Source organism: Eublepharis macularius, chromosome 7 (genome assembly GCF_028583425.1).
Source record: "Eublepharis macularius isolate TG4126 chromosome 7, MPM_Emac_v1.0, whole genome shotgun sequence".
NCBI lineage: Eukaryota > Metazoa > Chordata > Lepidosauria > Squamata > Eublepharidae > Eublepharis > Eublepharis macularius.
The window spans coordinates 110,040,461-110,051,084 of NC_072796.1; positions in this window are offsets into that span (position 1 = coordinate 110,040,461).

The following is a 10,624-nucleotide window of genomic DNA, read 5'->3' on the forward strand; positions in this document are numbered from 1 at the left end:
TTCGACCTGGCCCTCTAAATCCTTCTGGATCTTTTTGTCTGATGTGTTCTGCAGAGATTAGTGGCAAATCCATAGGTTTTGAACCAATGGGTTGCTTGCTTCTTACCTGTCATGCAACCCTTCCCTGTCCTGCAGGACAAGTCATTTAGGTGCTACTTTAATGATCAGCAGTCAAAAGAAATTAAACATTGGGCCATTGCCCTGATTTGTCTCAGAAGAAGAAAAAGCTGAAACCGTTTACGCAAATCAAGCAGCTGTGTTGCAAGGGCCAAAGGAAAAAACTCTCTCTCCAAAAAAAAAAAAAAACTATTAGCTGCTGGCAGAGAGCCAGCAATCCATTAATGACAGCCTGATATCTCTCCAGGAATGTAAAATGTTTAACTGAATAAACATTAAAGCAGGAAGCATTCGGCTTCTGTCACTAAGCAAGAACTTGAGTGTGATCCTGCCCCGAAAGAGCTCAGAAGTGGGCAAGAAAACTTTGTTAAGCTGATAAAAGAGCTATTTGGTACCAGGAGAAGCCAGCGAGGTGTATTCTTTCCCTGTCTTACAAAGCATGATGTATGAGGTATGATACCTTTATTGGATCAAGTCATTGGTGATACATAAAGGGGAGAAGAAAGATTTCAGTTGAGAACTCATAACCGATAATTCTTAGTAATTAAACCACAGAATTCCTGCACATTTTCAAGACTGTGAGAAAAAGGAGAAGATGTATGAAAGCAGCGAGCTAAAATACTGGTAAGGGAGAAACTGAACAATTTTTCTTCCTTGTGAAAACTTGTATAAAAAATTTAGGTTAACTGCATCTTTAATCAAGTTAAAGCACCAGCCTTTTAACTGCATTATTTGATTAATTATATTTAAATAAATCTAAATATTTCCAAAATTTCAAAACCAGTGCCTTCTTGAGATAGTGAAGAGAGTGTGAGTCAGTACAGTTTTTAAAGTGTGCCTGTAACTTGCAGCCCCAGTAATTTTTTTTTCAAATCACCTATTAGTCAACCAAAGCTACAACTGATTCATCTACTTGATTTTTATCAATAAAAATTGTGGCCCTAAATCAATGTCTTTGCAACACTCAGTGTTGCAGAAAAACTGAGTGACATAGGAAATAATCCATGGTTAATCTATAATTCTCACGGGTAAACCCCAATGAAAAGAATGGACTTTGCATGAAAGAATGTACCAGTGGACTGTGGCCATAAGATAAATGGTACATACGTTTCGGTTGGATCTGATTATATAGTCATTGAGTCTTCCCTGCTCCAACTCCAAAAATCCAGATGGAGGCTTGGTGTTTGAACCAACTACACATATATACAATGTGCTTGGATCCCAGGGAAACTGGCCATGTGATCTGTGGCTGTATGAGATCACATATACGTATACCAAGTTTGAATGCTCGGAGGCAGGACAGGGAGATAAGGCATACTTTGATTCCTTACCCCATATACAGGATCAATTGAGGAATTTCTCATCTAATGCAGAAAAGATTAAGTCCTGAAGTCTGTGCATGCATGGCTGTTGAAAAATCTCTAGGACTAGGAGGAAGAGGAAGACTCAGCAACAGCAAGCAGCCAACAGAAATGAGAAGTAAACAATAGGAGGGAAGGTGATGGTGACCAGGAACAGGGGGAGATAAGAAGGGGAAATTAGATTCCCCCTCTCCCACACGCGCCTCCTCAAGGAGTGTTATCTAATCTAACCCATAGTTAGTGAAGTGGGAGAATGTGTTATAATTGCAGAGGATCTTTCCACTTAAACCTTTCAGGTATGTGCAGAAGGGGATACCATACCCCACAATAGAAGTTTTTAATGAGAGCCAGTTTGGTGTAGTGGTAAAGAGCAGCAGGACTCTAATCTGAAAAACCAGGTTTGACTCCTTCACTTGAAGTCAGTTGGGTGACCCTGAGTCAATCACAGCTCTCCCAGAGTTCTCTCAGCCCACCTACCTCACAGGTGTCTGTTGTGGGGATAATAACACACTTTGTAAACTGCTCTGAATGTGGCATTATGTTGTCCTGAAGGGTAGTATATAAATTGAACGTTACTACTACTACTACTACTACTACTACTCGCTGCATGAAGCCTCTGAAAACCAGGGGTCATTTCGTAGAAAAAGAGCTGGAGGAACTCATTAGCATATGCCACACCCCTTGACATCTCCAGAAAGGTATCATTAGCATAACTGATTTGCATATGCCACACCCCCTGACACCACCTATCCTGGCTGCTTTGGACTCAATCCTGGCCATTCAGGGCCAAAATTGGGCCAAAAAGGCAAAAAGGGGCTGAAAATAGCCAAAAAGGGGCCCAAAATGGTCAGGATTGGGCCACTGCTGAACAGGAGAGTGATCCACCACCTGTCAGAGGCCTGATCTGGGCCATTTTGGCCCCAATCCAGGACGAAACAGGTCCAAAGTGGCTGAGAGTCAGGTGGGTGGAGCCAGCTGACATGTGATCTCTTTGGGGAACTGCCGGAACTGCGTTCCTGCGCATTCCCCCTCGAAATGAGCCCTGCTGAAAACTATAGTCTAGGCCATGTGCTGGTAGCAGTCAAAGAATGTTGTAAGCACCACTTTACAGATCACTTATTTTCAATTGACTTTCCCTCATCTTGTGATAGAACAGACAGACATCTGAGAAACATTTGGAGGAATGGGAAAGCTGAGCAAAAACAATTTGCCTGTGGGCTGCTTTTACCAGAGGGCAAAATATTGCATGGATGTACCGTCCAATCCTTTTTCAAACGTATCAATTGCCTGACCTGCAGCCCCAACAATACAGCACACAGGCAGAGGCCTTCCCTCGATGATGTCTCTTGGTACTGGTATGCAGGATGAGGAGATTCCCTTTAATGTCAGACTAGGATAGAGAAGACTCCAGGTCAAATCTGTACTTTGCCTTGAAAGTTTGCTTGGTGTCTGTAGGCCAGTCATTCTCCCTCAGCATAACCTACCTGACAGGGTTGCTATGAGGATAAAATGGAGGGGAAGACTGACCATGAGCTCCTTGGAAGAAGTGCAGGATAAAAATGTATTAATTAAATAAGGAGGATGGCAGATGTTATGCAATATGAGAACTCAACAGAAGGAGGATTGAAACGTTAATAAAATCTTACATAATCCAGGCACAATAACAAGGAGGAAAGGAGAGAATAACCCATCTCATAAAAATGTCAGAATCTTTGCTTAAATTAGTGATACTCACTCTATGGCTCAGGAGCTACATGTTGCTCTTCCACATGCCACCTGTGGCTCTTCTGAGCACTGATCCTCAAAGTGGCACCTGACCTATATTTCAGGAAAAGTGGCAAGGCCATTGCCTGGTGGGGCTTGTGCTTGGCAAGCGGTTGAAAAAGCTACCAAAGGAACAGGTAATTTGGGTGTATCCATGAGTTGCAGGCCCCATGAAAGTAAATTTGACTCTTTTGTTTGATTGTAATTGAGAATGCAGCTCCCTGTGAGCTGCAGAATGAGTACCACTGGTGTATCTATTTGCTTATATGGGGCCAAACTACATGACACTTGGATTCCATAACTGAATCTCCCAACTTGTTTTTGACCCTATAAAGCTGCCAACGGTGGAGGTGGAGGGGATTGGATTATAATTGTGATACTGGCAAAGAGGAAAGGTTAACTCTTCCTCTGCCTCCCACACATACCTTTTCCCTGAATTAAAATGACCAGAGGGTTGCTGTTAGTCAATTAGGGTGTAGGGCTGCCAGTCTCCCAGTGAAGGTGGGCGATTCCCAGCTCCCAGCATCTGTCCTCCACCACCACTCACCTGGCTGGCAGAGGGGGAAAGGCCAAGGGAATGAAATTGGCCACGTGAAAGGCAGGAGCATGCCCACCTCTGGGCATGATGTCACTCCTGGACGTGACATCATCACACTGCACTAGGAGTACGTGCCCTCAAGGACACTCAGAAAGTTAGTTCCGAGTCCCTCCTCTTCCATAGGGAGGGTAAGGGGACCTGGCAACATTATTAAGGAGGAAAGGGAGGTACCTATACTGAGTTCCTACTGCTTTGGGGGCTGCTTTTAAGAGTGGGGGACAGATTAGGAAATCCAGTCACAGCCCTCTGAAATTATATGTAGTTTCGGCTCACTGGTCATAAATCTAGACCAGAAGGTATTGGTCAGAACAAGGTAGCTGGAATTTCTTACATTAGAAACTGTCACTGAAATGAAATAGCAGCAATTCTTTAAAAATGAATTAGCATGATGGTTGAATGAAAAAGAGCCAACTTCTGTGTGCGTGTATTTCTATGAGAGCGATAATTCAGAAGACACTAAAGCAATAACATATAGTAAAGTGGAACAAATACTGGCTATTTATTTCTATTATTTTATATGAAAATGGATTGCAAAATGTAAACAGTTTCCCTCCAACAGCAGTTAAAAGTGTAAATCTAAATGAATGCCACACATTTAAAACCTTAAGCACTGCACACCAGTTAAACTGTAGTACGTGGATTTGATGCTAATTTAAATTTAAAGCTCTTGAATTGTGGTGAAGGAGTAGGAGTAAAGCCTTCAGCTTTTGAAAAGGACATTCTGAACGAGCATTTCTGCCCTGGAGGACAGCAAGAGTTGCATTCTACTCTCTAAACACCTGCACTGTTTCTTTCAAGTGGTCCAGAGAAAATGTCAGTAATTTAACACCGGTCAAGGGCTATACTAACAATGCAATCCTTAGTAGAGTTACACTTAAGGAGCCCTTTGCCTATGTGTCAACTTAAGGATAATGGTGGAGTAACATAGACGTAGAAGGACCTGGGGCTCACAGGCTATACTGGATGCCGGCTGTGTAGATCAAGGATGGCAGTTCCATACTCAGAGCCTTCAGTTCCTAACTTGGCATCGTACAGAATTTCCTTTCAAAGCATGGACACCTAAGAATGGAAGGGCAGCCATTTTTATTTATACGGCTTTCGATTGTTTGCTATATTGCAATTGATGTGGTAACGTTTTCTTTCCATGGCTCGGCAGGTCTTGCTCCCCCTTCTGGCCAGCAATGTAATAAAAGTATATTTTCAAAGGGGAAAGTTGAATGATTTGAGAGAATACAGAATATTCTACTGCTTTGGATATCAGAAAGAATAATTTAAGAGATCTTCCATTAACATTTTTATGTATTCCACAACACAAGAAATTTGGTTGTTACATAAATAGTCTTAGAAGTAATTTCTGATGTTAAGTATTTGTTCAAATGCAGGGGGGCGGGGGACACAAGAATTCTTGTATTTTTTCACCTCCCATTTCCTCAAGGAAAAGCCCTTTATATGCTTCATCGTCTTTGAAAAAATTTACTATATTTTTTAAAGAATGAAGTGCATGATCTAGGAAAAAATAAAGCTCTTTTTTAAAAAAATTACTGAACTATAGAAACCACTGGTTGCTTTAAAGTGGTCCTTAAAGTCCTTATCTTAGACTGAATCATGCTAAAGTTTTAAAGCAACTTAACCTCCTTACTGGTATGGGGGGGGGGCTTAAAACACAATATGAGACTAGCTATTTTCTTTACTGGAACTCTGTACCAGCCAAGGTAGCTTGCTTTCACCTTGATCATGTCTGAAATTAGCAGGCCCTCTGGCAATCAGGACCCATTTGCGATCCCACATTGTCAATAATACCCTGTAACCAAACCATTCATCTTGTTTAGCAGCTTGTAGAATCAACATATTTGATGACAAGGATGAACAGTTCTCTTAAGCTTACCAGTTTGAACTCAGAGTTGGTCATACTACAGTTTCCTTCTGCCCTCCATGCATCTGACGAAGAGAACGTGATTCTCGAAAGCTTATGCTACAATAAAATTGGTTAGTCTTAAAGGTGCTACTGGACTTTTTATTTTGCTACTACAGACTAACACGGATAACTCCTCTGGATCTATGGTCATACTACACTGAGGCATGTAATGAGGTAGCCTTACACAGGCTTGAATGTAAGAAGATGACTTAAGTCTAAGATCGACCATCTGTTTATCTAGTTCAATATTGTCTGTTGTAGTTAACAGCAGTTCTCTACAGTTTCAGCAAATATATATTTTTATACCTGCTGCCAGAGGTTCTTGAGCAGGTAATATTTGGAACTGATGCTAAGACTTTATTATGCATAGTGCATGCCCTACCTGAGCATGGTCCCCAAATGTACATACTCACATGCATGCATTTATATGCAAAAGACTCCATTCTACCACAAAAGACAGTTTGCCTAACATTAATGTACAAAAGCTTCCAATGAAAAGTACTTCACTGGCCAGCTTTAAAGCTTCCTTCTATATTCAAGGTGAGTAGAGCCCAAAATCTCAGAAAAATGCAAGGTCTACCTGTGAAGAGGCTGCTGTGATGGTAAACAAAAGGGGGTGGAGAGTGTACTTGGCCAGACATGCTTGGAACGAGCCAAATCCCAGTAGCACTGACAGAGTCTTAGGGGTTTGCCTTGGATTCAGCTGGTGACCATGCAGGTCTGGGAAGTGATGACAGGCATCAGATATGCTGGTCACCTTCTCCCATACTGGAGGTCTCAGCAGCATTGCCAGTGCTTTGGTTGCTTGGCCAGAGGTCAGGCCCAGGACAACAAGCAAAAGGGTCTGGTATTACCTGGGAGTTGCCTAACCCTCTTTTTCAGTTTCCTGTACTGGGATTCTCATTATCACCAACATGTAAATAAATGGTAGTTACAAAACAAATGAAGACAAAACATACAATCAATTTATTAAGGTAAATATCCTGAATCAGCAAACATTTACCAAAGGAAGGGGGAGGGACTTCATGATACAAATCCCCTTAGAATCTATCCTTGTTTTCAAATATACATCACAGTGCATTCCACAAAGAGAAAGCATTTTATGAGTATCCAGTTTCACTCAGATGGAGATTGTTGTTATAAAAAGATGTTTTTAAAAAACGTTGTTAGGAATGGGAATAAAGAGACTGCGCAGCTTGGCATAATTCAAGGACATCGTCTTCTGCCCTAGCACTTTTTCTATACCAGGACAGGAGTAGAAGTTACTTAGTAGTGTAATACTTCAGGAGATGTGAAGAAATCCACAATTAATTGTTGGTCTTGTCATAAGCCTGATACTTCCTTGCTTGCATAGTATATCCCATTATTTCCAATGGGGTACATAGAATAATCCAAATAGTACTAAGCATAATTAAGTCACATTGCAATTAATGTGACTTAAGCAATTAGCTGATCAAATAGGATGAGCACACCTACCTTTCTCCAGATTGTGCCCAAATTTTCAAGGCTGCTAAGAGATACTACAGATACTCAGATTCCCTGTGTCCCAGGCCCAGATATAAAGAATTTTTGTCTGTGTGTGAGAACAAACTTAGTACTACTTAATGAAACAGAAGTTTCTCTAGGATCATGGGTTCTCTCACTTTAATTATCTGCATAACTGAAAAACGTATGCAAGTATTCCCCAGCAGCAAGAGAGTACTGGCTACAATTTCAAGTCCTGCAAAGGGATAAAGGGAGTAATTCTGTAACAGAAAGCTTCTAGCTGTCATTGAAGTCCCAAGAGGGATAAGCATGGTACCAGTTGGTGTCCTTCTTTTTGTAGTGAGGCAAAATGAGGCAGGGTCTTCAGACCCTCAGAAGACCCACATATAGGATGTTTGTACCCTACGCCTCTCCTCCCTTCTTGGCAGTCCTTATCATCCCAATTCCATGCATGCAGCCTCCAATGCTGAATGAGGCACTTACCTCACCTGAGACAGTTATGCTATTTATTTCAATAGAGGAGGCAGTCACACATGCATTCCTTTGTGTATAAGGATGCACTATCTCCACTGAAATAATTCTAGTTCAGCCTTTCTGCACCAGAGCTCCATGTGCATACAACAAAAGAATTGTGACTGTTGTGTTCTTTTTCCCATTAAATAGCTATTTATTTAATGAAACTGTTTTCCTGATTATTTCTGACAGTACACAAATTGATATTGTTCATAACCCACAGAATTGAATGCAGACAAAATATATCTTTTAATCAATGCTTTCCACATTTTTTCTGTTTATTGATATTTCCCTATTAGGTGAAAGTTGACAAATTCATAAATATAGTTTCCACTCTAACATAGTTCTTGGTACCATAAAAGTTACCATTAAGAATGTCATGAGAATATAAAATGGTGTAAAAAGGGCTTTGAAAATTAGATTTTAAGCAGTTTCTGTCAAACTGACAAACATTTTAGAATTATAGCCCATATTCAATTAAGATGATGTTACCAGTTAACCAATAACAAAGCATAAAATGCAGCTGGGACTTTGGAGAGGGGGAGGGGATGTTTAATATTACAGTCAATACTTTTAGTATCAACCAATAAAAGCATGTTGTGAAATTGTCCTGGATATTAAATTTACATCAGTTTAGCGTTGTAATTATTTGGAGTACAACCCAGCAAAGAAGATCTCCTGCACAAGACTCATTGAAATTAATGCAGAAGAAAATGCAAAGCCTTCCTGCTGAGCTGTAGCCTTGCAATACAGTGAGGTAGACAATAAAGTAAGAATTCTCCATTCATAAGCAGAGTTCTCTATCTTCATTTTAAAAGAACATTTTAAAAAATTTTTAAAGAAAGTGAGAACATTACATACAAATGAAATACTTGATTAATGGTTCAACCTGTACAACACAAATATAAAGTTTATTTTTTAAAAAATTAGACTTTTAAACAATTTGAGTGCATAAAATGTTCTGGACATTAAGAAAAACAGAAATGCATGTTGTTCCCCTCCATTTTTGCACCTCAGTCTGTTTCAATAGACAAATATTTACAGCTTCAATATGAACAACAGTGCATCCAAACCAAAAAAATGTGCATTTTAATTTATTGCTCTTGACCAAGGCTTTCCTTTACTATTAGCATCTTTATATTATTATTATTTTATTATTTATTATTACACCCATTCTTTTTCCCCCAGCCATTTTGCAGCTCTATGAAATCAGATAGTCTGAAAAGCTCTAGAATTCACTAGAGGGGAGGAAACTCCTAATAGATCTCAGGAATGCTTAGAAGTGCATTTTCTTCATGTAAAGTCATATATCCATGGAAGGCTGGGAAGGTAATGTTTAGTGATGTGCTTTATCAGCATAACATTTGCACATACAGTAACGCTGCAGCCCATTTCAGGGGGGCCTGCCTACCTCCCTCACCTTTTCTGAACTTTATTAGCTACCTGACAAGGCTTCCTTAAAATTAAAAGGTGCTTCCAGGCCCATCCACACCCACCTTGCTTTTGTTTTGTGTGTGTGTGTGTGTGTTTGTAGTGCTTGGCTCTTTTCTCATCTTTTCATTACTAAGATTTAAAGCCCAACCTGGTTGGTAATTACAACCTGCAATCCTGCTCTGGGCATGTGGGAGGACGGGCATTAAGACTGTTTTGAGGCTGGTAATTTTGAAGGAGCCTACAAAGGAAAATGAGCTTTTGAAAAAGAAGTGTTCTGTGCTTGTTCTCTCTCCCACTTCGTCCCTTAAAGGGAATCTAGATGCTCAGAAAATTCTGAGAAGAAACAGACTCAGCACTGAAATGAGCAAGACTTGGGCCCAGTAGCATCTTAAAGACCAACTAGGTCTCCAGGGTATGAGCTTTGGAGAGTCACAGTTCCCTTATCTTTGACTCTCAATAGCTCATCCCCTGGAAATCTAGTTCATCTTTAAGGTGTTACCAGACCCAAATTTTGCTCTTCTGCGGCAGACCAACAGGCTACCCACCTGAAAGCTCTTAAATGATGCCTTTTGCCTTATTTTCTGTGAGGATTCCCAGGGGGCCTCCTTCCATCCAATTGCTTCCTTAGTCATAATAGGGGCCTGAGTCTGAACAGGTGCTCCCCCCCCCCATAGACAGGACAAAAATAATTAAAATTCAGCCTCTGAAGAAGCAAGCCTGTCCCTCACACACTTGCATTATTTGCGCAAACGGGTGAATTGAACATGGAAATCGGGCACTGGGAGTTCAAAACCCAGAAGGAGTGTCACTTGCGAAAACAGCCATTAAACTTGCACTGACTCTTGCTACTTACCATTGTACTGAGGTCCTGTCCTAGGGTTAGGGACAGAGTGAGAATCATGGAGGGATTTCCCTCCAATGGGCACTCTTGGGGAACCCAGAGCTTACATTTCTAAGCGAGGGGACTCATCCACTGACAATGTCAGCTCCTTTTCTCCTCCTCCTTTAGCAGCTGCTTATAACAGCTTATGAAGAAGCAGCCGCCACTTACTCTCGCGCCTCTTTTGCTGCTCCACGCGCGTCGGCACCTTGACGCAACAGGCTCCGTCCGCGCCGAAGCCCTGAAAGCAGCTTATGGCTCGTTCCTATTGCTTGTGAGATCACGACACTGACTAGGAAAACCCCCTTCCAGTCGAACTAGCCTCCCTCGACAGACACAAGGAGGGATTTCGGGGCGCCCGCCGCTCCCGCGCAATTTCCGGTCCCCCTGCTGGGGCGCACGCGCAGCCGATTTGGCGCCAAACTCCTCCGCCTTATGCTGGGAACAACCGGATTAGAGACCAGGGGCGTCTTAGAGACCAACAAGACTTTTTAGGGTATGCCCTCTGGAGCGTCACGGCTCCCTTTTGTGGATACAGGGAGGAGTGGAGATCCCTG